Source organism: Kogia breviceps, chromosome 12 (assembly GCF_026419965.1).
Source record: "Kogia breviceps isolate mKogBre1 chromosome 12, mKogBre1 haplotype 1, whole genome shotgun sequence".
Classification (NCBI taxonomy): domain Eukaryota; kingdom Metazoa; phylum Chordata; class Mammalia; order Artiodactyla; family Physeteridae; genus Kogia; species Kogia breviceps.
The window spans coordinates 25,167,922-25,181,162 of record NC_081321.1 but is presented as its reverse complement, the minus strand read 5'-3'; the positions used below and the strand labels follow the sequence as shown (position 1 = coordinate 25,181,162).

General features: G+C 40.3%; 1 protein-coding gene and 1 pseudogene across 11 annotated transcripts in view; one reads left to right on the top strand and one right to left on the bottom strand.

The window, feature by feature from the left end:
* FGD4 (FYVE, RhoGEF and PH domain containing 4) overlaps positions 1–13,241 on the bottom strand; it is a 211,744-nt gene that overhangs the window by 143,905 nt on the left and 54,598 nt on the right. For 2 of the 11 annotated variants that reach the window (XM_067009039.1, XM_067009044.1), the window contains exons 1-2: positions 11,115–11,180; positions 6,102–6,190 (exon numbers count right to left, since the gene is read on the bottom strand). The exons of 4 other annotated variants lie outside the window; for them this stretch is intronic. The gene's annotated coding sequence lies outside the window, so the exon portion shown is untranslated. Of the gene's footprint in view, positions 1–6,101; positions 6,191–11,114; positions 11,193–13,241 lie in introns of those variants that run through there. 5 more of the 11 variants (XM_067009042.1, XM_067009038.1, XM_067009043.1 and 2 more) reach the window with 4 other exon arrangements.
* LOC131766507 (small ribosomal subunit protein eS12-like) lies at positions 8,108–8,491 on the top strand (annotated as a pseudogene).

Genomic DNA, 13,241 nt, shown 5'->3' with positions numbered 1-13,241 from the left:
TAAGATAGTTCACTAAGAAATGTGTAGGTGCCCACATGTATGGCAAATGGCATTATTTTGTCTAAAGCAGTTTCAACTGAACTTTCTGTGTTGATGGAAATGTTCTATATTTGTGCTATAGTATAAAGGAGCCACATGAGCGTTTGAAACATGACTTGTGTGATCAAGGAACTAAAATTTTATGTGTTAATTTTAATTTTAAAAGCAACTTGGGGCTAGTGGACCACACATGGCTAAGTCTGGGTATATGTATATATATTTTGAATAAAATATATAAAGTACGTAAGTTTATTTTGAAATAATTATTGACTCACAGGAAGTTGCAAAAATACTACAGAGAGGCCCAGTTTCCCCTAATCATTATGTCATATGATATAACCATAAATACAATATCAAAACCAAGAAATTGACATTTGTACAATGTGTATGTTTAGTTCTACGCCATTTTATCACTGGAATAGACTTGTGTAACCTCCTCCACAATCATCATGAAGAACTCTCTCACGCCACCCCTTTCTATTCTACCCAACACCCTTCTCCTCACCGTCCCTAACCCCTGGCAGCCACTAATCTGTTCTCCGTATCATGCTGTCATTTACAGAATGCTTTGTAAGTGGAATCATACAGTATGTGACTTTTTGAGATTGGCTTTTTTCACTCAACCTAATGCCCTTGAGACCCATTCAAGTTCTGGTATGCATCAATAGTGTGTTCCTTTTTATTGCTGTGTTGAATTCCATAATGTGGACATTCCACAGCTTAGCCACTCATGTTAATGAACATGAGGTTGTTCACCTCTTGGAGCAAATAAAACTGCGATGAAATAAAATAAAACAAATAAAACTGCTATGAACATTTTTGCGCAAGTTTTAGTGTGGATCTAAGTTTTCATTTCCCTGGGATAAATGCTCCAAAGTGCAAATGCTAGATTATATGATGAGTGTCCACATGTGCTTATTTTCATTTGTCATCTGTATATCTTTTCTTGGTGAAATGTGTCTTCATGTTGTTTGCCCATTTTCTAATTAGACTGGGTTGTTTCTGTTGAGTTTTGACAGTTCTTTATATATTTTAGATAGGAGTCCTTTGTCAAATACAGGGTTTCCAAATATTTTTCCAGTCTATAGCTTCTCTTTTCACCCTTTTAACAGGCAAAAGTTTTAAATTTTGATGAATTTATTTTGGCTGCATTGGGTCTTCGCTGCTGTGCGCAGGCTTTCTCTAGTTGCGGCGAGCGGGGAGTACACTTCATTGCAGCACACGGACTTCTCATTGCGGTGGCTTCTTCTCTTGTTGCAGAGCGCAGGCTTCAGTAGTCGCGGCACGCGGGCCCTAGAGCGCACAGGCTTCAGTAGTTGCGGCACGCAGGCTCTAGGGTACGTGGGCTTCAGTAGTTGCACTGCATGGGCTCAATAGCTGTGGCATATGGGCTAAGCAGTTGTGGCTCGAGGGCTCTAGAGCACAGGCTCACTACCTGTAGCACACGGGCTTAGTTGCTCCGTGGCATGTGGGATCTTCCCAGACCAGGGTTCGAACCCAAGTCCCCTGCGTCGGCAGGCAGATTTTTTTTTTTTTTTTTTTTTTTTTTGCGGTATGCGGGCCTCTCACTGTTGTGGCCTCTCCCGTTGCGGAGCACAGGCTCCGGACGCGCAGGCCTAGCGGCCATGGCTCACGGACTTAGTTGCTCCGCGGCATGTGGGATCTTCCCGGACCAGGGCACGAACCCGTGTCTCCTGCATCGGCAGGCGGACTCTCAACCACTGCGCCACCAGGGAAGCCCGGCAGGCAGATTTTTAACCACTGTGCCACCAGAGAAGTCCCTTGATGAAATTTTATTTATCAGTCTTTTCTTTTATATTCATGCTTTTGGTCACATGGCTAATAACTTTTTAAAAAATTCTTTACTGGAGTATAGCTGATTTACAATGTTGTTAGTTTCAGATGTACAGCAAAGTGAATCAGTTATACATATACATATATCCACTCTTTTTTTAGATTCTTTTCCCATATAGGCCATTATTGAGTATTGAGTAGAGTTCCCTGTGCTATACAGTAGGTTCTTATTAGTTATGTTTTATATGTAATAGTGTGTATATGTCAATCCCAATCTCCCAATTTATCTCTCCGCCTTATCCCCCAGTAACCATAAGTTTGTTTTCTACATCTGTGACTCTACTTCTGTTTTATTTTTTTTAACTTTTTATTTTATATTGGAGTATAGTTGATTAAAAATGTTGTGATAGTTTCAGGTGTACAGCAAAGTGATTTGATTATACATATACATGGATCCTTTTTCAAATTCTTTTCCCATATAGGTTGTTCATAGTTCCTGTGCTATACAGGTCCTTGTTGGTTATCCATTTTTATTTTCTTTTAATTTTATTTTATTTTTGGTTGTGCCACGTGGCATGTGGTATCTTAGTTCCCTGACCAGGGATCAAACCTATGCCCCCTGCTATGGAAGCGTGGAGTCTTAACCACTGGACCGCCAGGGAAGTCCCGGTTATCCATTTTAAATATAGCAGTGTGTACATGTCAGTCCCAAACTCCCTGTCAATCCCTTCCCCACTGGTAACCATAAGTTCATTCTCTAAGTCTGTGAGTCTGTTTCTGTTTTGTAAATATGTTCATTTGTACTCTTTTTAAAAATTCCACATATAAGTGATATCATATATTTATCTTTCTGTGTCTGACTTACTTCACTCAGTATGACAATCTCTAGGTCCATCCATCTTGCTGCAAATGGCATTATTTTGTTCTTTTTTATGGCTGAGTAATATTCCATTGTATATATGTACCACACCTTCTTTATCCCTTCCTCTGTTGATGGACATTTAGATTGCTTCCATGTCCTGGCTATTGTAAACAGTGCTGTAATGAACATTGGGGTGAATGTGTCTTTTTGAATTATGGTTTTCTCTGGGTATATATGGCTAATAACTTTTCACTAAGCCCTAAGTCCTAAAGATTTTCTCCTATGCTGTCTTTTAAAAATTTTGCAGTTTTACGTTTTACATTTAAATTGAGAACCTATCCTGAGTTAATTTATGGATATATTCTAAGGTTTAGGGTTTGGCGTTTATTTTTTTTTTCCATAGATATCCAATTGCTCTTAGCACCATTTGTTGAAGAGACAAACTGTATTACTCTTGCAGCTTTGTCAAACATCAGCTGGCTCTACCTGTGTGAGGCTACTTCTAAGTTCTCTATTCTGTTGCATTTATCTATTCATCTATTCCTCTGGCAATACCATAGTCTTGATTGCTATAGCCACATGTCTTAAAACTGTATAGAGGGGCTTCCCTGGTGGCGCAGTGGTTGAGAGTCCGCCTGCCGATGCAGGGGACACGGGTTCCTGCCCTGGTCCGGGAGGATCCCACATGCCACGGAGCAGCTGGGCCCGTGAGCCACAGCTGCTGAGCCTGCGCGTCCGGAGCCTGTGCGTCCGGAGCCTGTGCTCCGCAACGGGAGAGGCCACGACAGTGAGAGGCCCGCATACCGCAAAAAATAAAAATTTAAAAAAAAACCCCAAAACCAAAAAACTGGATAGAGTGATTCTCCCAACATTGTTCTTCTTTCTCAAAACTGTTCTAGCTATTCTAGTTACTGTCCTTCTATGTAAATTTTAGAATAACCTTATCCACACCTACAAAAATTTTTCTAGAATTTTGATAACAATTGTGTTAAACCTTTGTATTAATTGGGAAGATCATCTTTACTATATTGAGAGTTTTCTAATCCATGAACACAGTATTCTCTCCATTTATTTAGATCTTTGATTTCATTCATCAGCACTTTATAGATTTCATGAGTATATTTTTAAAAGCAACCCAAAATGATGAACTAGAAATAGCTTATAAATGCTACCAAAATAAAAAGTGGTAGTTCAAAAAGTTCTGGTAGTCAAAATGATCTTGGTTAACTAGAGTTAAATATCAAGAATAACACAAGCACAACAAATATACCCATTGGGGCAAATAAGCAGATTTTGTTGAAAGACTGGCTTTATATAATTTACAAAGAAATGAAAGGGCACACTATAGGGCATTTTGCAATTAAAACTATAAACAAGGCAGATTGAAGGTATAAAACAAATAAAGTATTCTCCAATTACATGCAGCACTGTCTTCCTCCCCTTTTTTTTTTTTGCCGTACGCAGGCCTCTCACTGCTGTGGCCTCTCCCGTTGCGGAGCACAGGCTCCAGACGCGCAGGCTCAGCGGCCACGGCTCACGGGCCCAGCCACTCCGCGGCATGTGGGATCTTCCCGGACCGGGGCACGAGCCTGTGTCCCCTGCATCGGCAGGCGGACTTGCAACCAATGCACCACCAGGGAAGCCCCCTCCCTTTTTTGATTATATTAATTCTATGTATCAAACCTGTTCATTACCTATGCAACAACAGAAGAGAAGGTCTCTAAATTACATAATTTCAAAGGTCCCTTCCAAGTCCTACATTAAATTATTTTACGAATTATATTTTTTAAAAGTTCATGGTTAAAAAGGTTTTATGAATTTTGCTGCTTAGGTATCTATGGAGGGCAGGTCAAGTGGAAAAATAATTCTGTTGAATGTAAATGTATGTAACTATTTGGACAATTTACTAAAGCAATGGGGAAAAGCGGGATATGAGAAAATCTGAAGGGGATTAAAATTAGTTAGTCCAGAAATGAGTATTCTATGAAAATACCTGGAAGGTAATCAGGAACTTATGTACCTACCCAAGGGAAATAAAGGACAATTTTCAAATACATACAAAAATACATTCTTAACAACTGGAGTTCAAAATAGTGAGACTACAGTAGGTTGTATAAACTCTGAAATAAGTAATGTCCTATTTAATGACAAGTGAAGTACAGTTGTGAAGACAGGAGAGTACCAAAATAACTCAGCACACACACATACCCCCCGCCACCAACATTCTACAGGTGTCTAATCCAAGCCTTCAGAAAACCATGCCAAGCTTTCAAATCTGACTGGGAAGGAAGAATTTTAATTTGTAAAGAAACAGAAGATGATATTTTCTGACAACAAAGAGCATAGGCATCATTTTCTAAACTGTTAGTAATGATATCATGCCAGGCAAGTTTGACGCTGAAGAGTATCAAGAAGAAGCTAGGGACTTCCCTGGTGGCCCAGTGGTTAAGAAGCCACCTGCCAATGCAGGGGACACAGGTTCGAGCCCTGGTCTGGGAAGATCCCATGTGCCGCGGAGCAAGTGAGCCTGTGTGCCACAATTACTGAGCCTGCACTCTAGAGCCTGCGAGCCACAACTACTAAGCCCACATGCTGCAACTACTGAAGCCCACACACCTAGAGCTCATGCTCCACAACAAGAGAAGCCACCGCAATGAGAAGCCTGTGCACCACAACAAAGAGTAGCCCCCGCTTGCCACAACTATAGAAAACCCGCACGCAGCAAAGAAGACCCAATGCAGCCAAAAATAAATTAATTTAAATAAATAAATTTTAAAAAGAAAAAAAGAATGGTGGACCTTCTGGGCTGGAAAAAGAATTTTTTAAAAAAAGAAGCTAGAAGGATTCCTCATACAGAATCATAAATACATGTATAATAATCATCTCATCCACACCACCCATTATCTCACTCCTGAATATGTCATTCCACCAGACTTCATATGGTAGTAGGAGAATAAAGAAGAAAAACATAAAAAGAAGAACGAAGGAGAGACAGAAAGAGGAAGCAAATTATTAGTCACACTTGATAACTACCGTGAAAGAGTAAAACTAAAAGCGAGTGAGGGAAACCAGTGTTGCCCCAAACATTTTTATAATCAAATTAAAGAAAACTTGCTCAAATTATTTCAATATTTAACAACTTATCAGTGCTATCAAGATAGCGTATAAGGAAGCCCAAAAACATGAAATCAAAGCTAAAAAAGGAACTAAAGTTAAAGGTCAAAGTTTTAATACCAGTCAGATTATATGAATTTTAAAGCTACAATATGTATTTAAACTCTTTTGAATCACTATTGTAATATAGCATTAATTTGATTTTAAGAGCTCCAAATTGGATCGTGAAAAATTTACTAATGTAAGTGCTTAACAAATTCAGGAAGTCATTTACTAGCCTGTAAGAGCTTACCTAATAGATGATTTGGGTGAATAAGCAAAAGCTTGGGCAACTTCTGCTACCATCGTCTGTTTTGTCCTCTCTTGCCAATCTGGAAAGAGCTGCACACAAAAGTTCCAAATGATAGAAAACCTTGGGATACTTTCATCCCATTATTCACCCTCTGCTTTACCACAATCACTTCAACAAAGCATCCAGAGTCCCCCTTTCATTGCACACAACTCTTAAACAGCATTTTGTCCCTATTTCAAGAAGGGGAATCTTTGGAAGGGGACTATTTCTCTACATTTGGTAACACAGAAGGCAACCTTTACTAAAAATAAACAGGTCAGTGTTAAGACCAAATAAGATACATAAGTGCATTCAGACATCCCTGTCGCACACAAATCTTGATACCAAAGGTGCTTAAGAGTAAATAAATAAATAAATATTGGCTACCCAATGCCTAGTGCAGTGCCTGGCACAGAGTTCATAATTAATAAACATTTGTTAAATGAAAAAAAAAGTATTATTCTGATGAGAAGGAATTTTTTTTAAACATCTTTATTGGAGTATAATTGCTTTACAATGGTGTGTTAGTTTCTGCTGTATAACAAAATGAAACAGCTATATGTATACATATATCCCCATATCCCCCCCCCTCTTGCATCTCCCTCCCACCCTCCCTATCCCACCCCTCTAGGTGATCACAAAGCACCGAGCTGATCTCCCTGTGGATGAGAAGGAATTTAAAAATTAATTCTACCCCCCCCAAAATGACTTTTGTCCACCAGTAAAATATGACATTTAAAATTTTCAGATATTGAAATGCTCTTTATATATAAAAGTTTTCTTTTAACCTTCTTCCAGAGCTTATGATCTTACTTCAAATAATAAACAATTATTTTTCACCATCTCATAACTTGAGCCAAGAGTGCCTTTTCAGTGCTGTCAAAAAAAAACCCCCTAACAGAGTAGAGTGGATTCATGACAGCCACATGTTCTCTGTCACTACTCCCACCAAGAGGTGGGATCTATTTTGCCACCTCCTTGATTCTCGGCTGGGCCTATGACTGTCCAAAGGAAAAAGGGCAGAAATGGCATTGTACCAACCCTGGGCTAAACCTTTCAGAGGCCTGGCAACTTCTGCCGCCTTCTTTGTGGAGTCCAGCTGCTATGCTGTGAGCAGGTCCAAACAGCCACATGAACTGAGAAAGGCCCACACGGAAAAGAAGAAATACCCAGCTGACAGCACCTATTTGCCAGGCATGAAAATGAGCTATCTTGAAAATAGACCCCACAGCCGTAATCAAGTTGTCCCGGCTGACAGCACACAGACTGTGGGATAGGTGGGCTGTCCTTATCAAACCCTACCAAATCCCAAAATTGTGAGCAAAAACACCACTGTTGTTTTGAGCCACTAAATCTGGAGGTGACTTGTTATGCAGCAACAGATAACTGAGACGAAATTTGGTACCAGAAGTGGGGTTCTGCTGCAACAAAAACCTAAAATATGTACTGGCTTTAGATCCCCGTGGTGGGCAGAAGCTGGAAGAGTTTTGAGGAGATTGCTAACAAAGATTTGAAAAAGTGAAGAAATGTATCAGTGCCTGAAGAAAAGGGACCCAAGTTACGTACCGAGAGAACAATTACCAAACCACTGCATGCAGTGATGTGGAAGGTAGAAATGGTATCTAATGAACTCAGTGATCTGACTAAGGGAAATTCAAGGAAGAAAAGTTGAAAGTATCAACTGACTGATTCATTTTAACTGCCTATGTAGTGAGATGAACTAAAAAAGGCACTGTCTGGATCCTTTTCAAACAGAATTTAGAGGAAATAAAAAGGGGTCAGATTTGACAGGTTCAAAAATCAAACCATTGTTCATTGCAGCATCCTAGCAAAAAATAAGTTCAAAGTAAGAAATGGCTCCAGGCAGCTCTTTCCCTGCTGTGGCAGAGTCCTGCGGAGGTGAAGGCTCGGGTGCATTCAAGATTCAGCTCCACCCGTGAGCCACTGCCATAGCCACCACCATAGTCGAGAAAAGCATTGCTGCCAGAGGTACAATGGATGTTAATACTGCTCCGCAAGAGGTGCTGTAAGACCGCCCTCATCCACGATGGCCTGGCATGTGGAATTTGTGAAGCTGCCAAAGCCTCAGACAAGCTCCAAGCCCATCTTTGTGTGTGTGCATCCAACTGGGATGAGCCTATGTAAGTCAAGTTGGTGGAGGCCCTTTGCGCTGAGCACCAAATCAACCTGATTAAGGCTGAGGACAACAAGAAACCAGGGAAACGGGTAGGTCTCTGTAAAACTGACAGGGAAAACCCCGTAAAGTGGTTGGTTGTGCGGTGGTTAGGGACTATGGCAAACAGTCTCAGGCCAAGGATGTCATCGAGGAGTACTCCATATGCAAGAAATGATCAAATAAAAAAACCGGGCTCTTGGGACTTTCCTGGTGGTCCAGTGGTAAAGAATCTGCCTTACAATGCAGGGCACGTGGGTTCGATCCCTGGTCATAAAACTACGATCCCACATGCCGCGGGGCAACTGAGCCAGCGTGCCACAACTACTGAGCTCGCAAGGCTCAACTACAGAACGCGTGTACCGCAACGAAAGATCCCGTATGCCTCAACGAAGATCCTGTGTTCCATGCAGCCAAAAAGACCCGATGCAGCCAAAATTATAAAAATAAAATAAATAAATAAAAAATAAATCTTAAAAAAAACCAACAACTGGCCTCTTGTGGAAGGGAGGGAGGGAGGGAGGGAGGGAGGAATGACTCAGGGTAAAGATCAAATCCTGCATTGCCAGTAAAATGTGGCCTTGAGGATGTGGCTGTACAACCCTTGGTTGACCCCTCATAAAGATTTTAGGTTCCTCATAAACTTTTCCTTTAGACCAGTGGTTCTAAAACTTTGTGTACACACTTCTAGGTACTCATGTCCTTGTAGAGTCCCTTCCCAGATTGACTCTGGGCTGAGCCTATTACTGCTTAGACCATTAGAATAGGACAGAAATGATGCAGTGCCAATTCTGGGTCCAGACCTTATCTGGTTGGGCAGCATCTACTTCTTCCATTTTGGAACCCAGACACCTCAGGTGACCTAAGCAGCCACTGGGTCCTAGCTGCGCTCCTGTCCAAACCTCAGAGGACCACAGCCTTTCTAGCAACCAGCTGACAGGACATGAAAACAGAACTGCCTGGTCAACCCACCGAACCACAAAATAACAAACTGCTGCTTTAGGCTACGGAGTTTGGGAGTGGTTTATCACACTACAATAAGTAACCAAAACACAGGTCCTTCTAGTGGTATTTTAAACTTCACTTCTCTCTAGTCATGACAGACTAGATAATTATAAAGAAATGTAATGGAAACTTTTTGTTCTAAAAATTTCATGTCCAGCGTGGACAGACCTAGAGATTATCATACTAAGTGAAATAAGCCAAAGACAATATCATATGGTATCATTTATATGAAGAATCTAAAAAGAAAAAAAAAAAGATACAAATGAACATATATACAAAACAGAAATAGACCCACAGACACAGAAAACAAACTTATGGTCACCAAAGGGGAAAGGGGGGAGAGGATGAATTAGGAGTTTGGGATTAACATATGCACACTACTATATATAAAATAGATAACCAACAAGGACCTACTATATGGCACAGGGAACTATACTCAATATTTTGTAATAACCTATAAGGGAAATGAATCTGAAAAAGAACATATATATACATATGTGTAACTGAATCACTTCGCTGTACACCTTAAAATAACACATCGTAAATCAACTATATTTCAATTTAAAAAATATATATATTATACCTAGGATCAATTTAATCATCATTTAAGCAAATGAAACATACCTTCTAAGTCTCAGGAAACTTTTTTTAGAGTCTATCTTACAGACAGATCTTAGAGTCTACGCCACTAATAATGACAAAAACTTAATAGCTTCCATTTTCAGTAGAAAACAATAAGCACCTGCACAGGCCATCAGGGAGGACTGGCCAGGGAAGGAGATCTTAGCAAGGCACACCAGGGGTACAGACAAAACTGAGGAAGAGCCCTGTGTATCAGATAAATTCACAATAGGAATTCGGAAATCAGCAGAGGATACACAGACACCAAACAATCTGTGGTAACAGCCAGGGAATCCTCAAGGCACAGTCACAAGAGTGAAGATGGCAGGTCTTCCAAAGCCTGTTGTTATGGCAACCAGCAAAGATTTTTAACATCAGAAACTCCAATAAGAATTTGTAAGCTCTGCTTTCTCTTGTGTTGATGCAGTTGCTACCCGTCTGCTTAGCTCCTTTGGATTTAAAGAGCCCTAAATGTCTGAGCCATCACCCCTCTTTCAGTCCATCCTATGGATGACCATGATGGCATATAGGGAGCCTGGAGGCTTTCTGCATCTTGAGAATAGGGACAATAATAGTAAATCCCTCATAAGATGGTAGCATTATTCTTCTAATTTTCACAGAACAGCGCTTCTAAGAGTTCTAGGCATATAGTAAACTCTCAATGTTACACTATCAACAAATTACATTTGGTAAATTTGTTCAATTACAAGTGCATCTGCCCTGAAAACAATAACTTTCAAAGAAAAAAAATTAAAAGAATATCAACTCATAAGCCTATTAACAGGGAACTGGTTTAAACAAATTGTAGTACAGCTATAAAGTGAAACACTATGCTGCCTTAAAAGAGATAATAAATAAAATAAAAGAAGAGAATTTTAAAAGATTTGATGTGGGAAATTTCTAACATAAGTGAAAAACCAAGTTGAAAAAAACATATAATTCCACTTTTAAAGTAAGTATATACTGTTGTATATGCATAGAAAAGAATCTGTTAGAAGCCACCAGACTAAACAGATACTACAATCTGGGTGGAAATTCCACTTTCTACATAATATACCACTATAACATTTGTTGCTGTTGTTGTCTTTTAACAGTAAGCACAAATGACTCTTATAATCAGAAAAACATTAATGTAAAGGCACACAGATCCCTCTTAAAACAAAGCATGCTTTTACCTGAATTTGTTCACTAGTTTTCAGTGCTCATTCTTATTCAGCACACAAGCAGCTCAGGTCTGTTTTTAGAACAGTGTCAGAAGCTGCTATATGAGCTGTTTCCTGTAATGGGCAGCTATTTTTAATTAATGAACATTTTGTTGTAAGAGTTCACTGGAAAAATAGAAACACCACCACTGCTGCAAGTTAAACTAAAGAAAGGCTTATTCTCTAAAATAAAATGAAAGGTTTAAGTTATTAAAAAAAAGTATTTCACTTTAAAAAGTATTAAGGTATATATTATCTAGTATTAAATATTTCCACTGTGATACTGAGATAAATTAGTTTCATTTAAAAATTCCTGAAGGAGATCGAATTCTATTTACTTAGTTTCTCCTAAAAAATAATACAGCATTCTTCACATAGTGGGGACTCATATGTGAACTGTGGAAAAATCAGAGGTAAGAGAAAAGAGGATGAATACAGAAATAGAATAAGATTTCTTTCAAACCAAATATTTATTAAGCAACAATGTGCAAAATGCTGCCCTATACTGACTAGAGAAAGTAAAATTGTGGTTACTCTGTATGAACAGCAACAAAATCACCCTGTCCATTTTATTATTTTCTCCCAAGGTTTATATGAGATAATATGGCTCAAAAGATAGCTGCTATGTAAACAAATTATATCTTTCATCTATTCAGTTGTTCAACCCATGGGTCACATAGCACCACAAGGAGTCCTCTGGAGAGCCAGCAGCAGTGAAAGTAGGTGAGAATTCAATGGCTAGGTAGCAGAACAAGAATTCCCAGGTCCCACCCAAGCCATCCTCCCATAGAATGAAGATGGGATTTTCCTATAAACCTAAGAGAAGGTTCTAAGAAGGCCTCACTGCACTGGGTAGGATTATGTGCAGTCCAGTCACAAAAAGAAAGGTTTATTGTTCTCTTGCCAACCTATAATCCTCACGACAGGTGGCAAAATCCACCCAATTATGCTAAACCCTAACCCACACCCTCTTCACTCACCACACCCCTAAATTCCATGCATTTGTAAACTGCTTCACAATTTTTTAATTGCTTTCTTATCCATTAATTTGATTCAGAAAGGTTATAAGATTTCTTCCTAGTGTGTTTAGTTCAAATTGTTTGCATTTGAGAGAAGTTCTGAGAATGGGATAGGTTCAACATCTGGCTCCCAAGGGGTGGTGAAGGCTCCCAATATCCTCTAAGGAGGCCTTGCTTTAGCATGTCCCATGGCGGGGTGTGAGGGGGAGGTATTAATACTATGCACCAACTTGGAGGGTGTTTTGGATAACATAAACATTTAAACCAGTGAACTGTAAGCAGACTGCCTTCCATAATGTGGATGGGCCTCATCCAATCAGCTGACAGCCTGAAGAGAACAAAAAGACTGGCCTCCCTGAACAAAAGAGAATTCTTCAGCAGAAGACTGCCTATGGACTTCATCTGCACCACTGGCTCTCCTGGGTCTCTGCCTGTTGGCCTTTGGACTGGAGCTGCACCACCAGCTCTTCTGGCTCTCAAGGCTGCCAACCAACACTGCAGACTTGGACTTGCCAGCCTCCATAAACAAATGAGCCAATCCCTTATAACATATATGTGTATACACACAACCTATTAGTTTTGTCTTTCTAGAGACTCCTGACTAATACAGAGGGTCCTGCAGTTTAATAACTACACAGGAAGAGTCACTCAATGAGGGACAAGTGGCTTCTCCTGACTAGGGGATGCCTGACCTTTCTCCCTACCATGGTGCTCTCCAGAAAACCATACTGTTCAGGGAGGCATGAATATGCCTGGAATGGATACACACCTTATTATTCCTTACTTACTAGATTCCTGAGAAGTGAGTCCTGAAAGCAGTTCACACTCTGCTCAAAGCTTAAGAACAAATGTAGGGCTTCCCTGGTGGCGCAGTGGTTGGCAGTCCGCCTGACGATGCAGGGGACACAGGTTCGTGCCCCGGTCCGGGAAGATCCCACGTGCCGCGGAGCGTCTGGGCCCGTGAGCCATGGCCGCTGAGCCCGCGCGTCCGGAGCCTGTGCTCCGCAACGGGAGAGGACACAGCAGTGAGAGGCCCGCGATCGCGAAAAAAAAAAAAAAAGAAAAAAACCCCCCACAAATA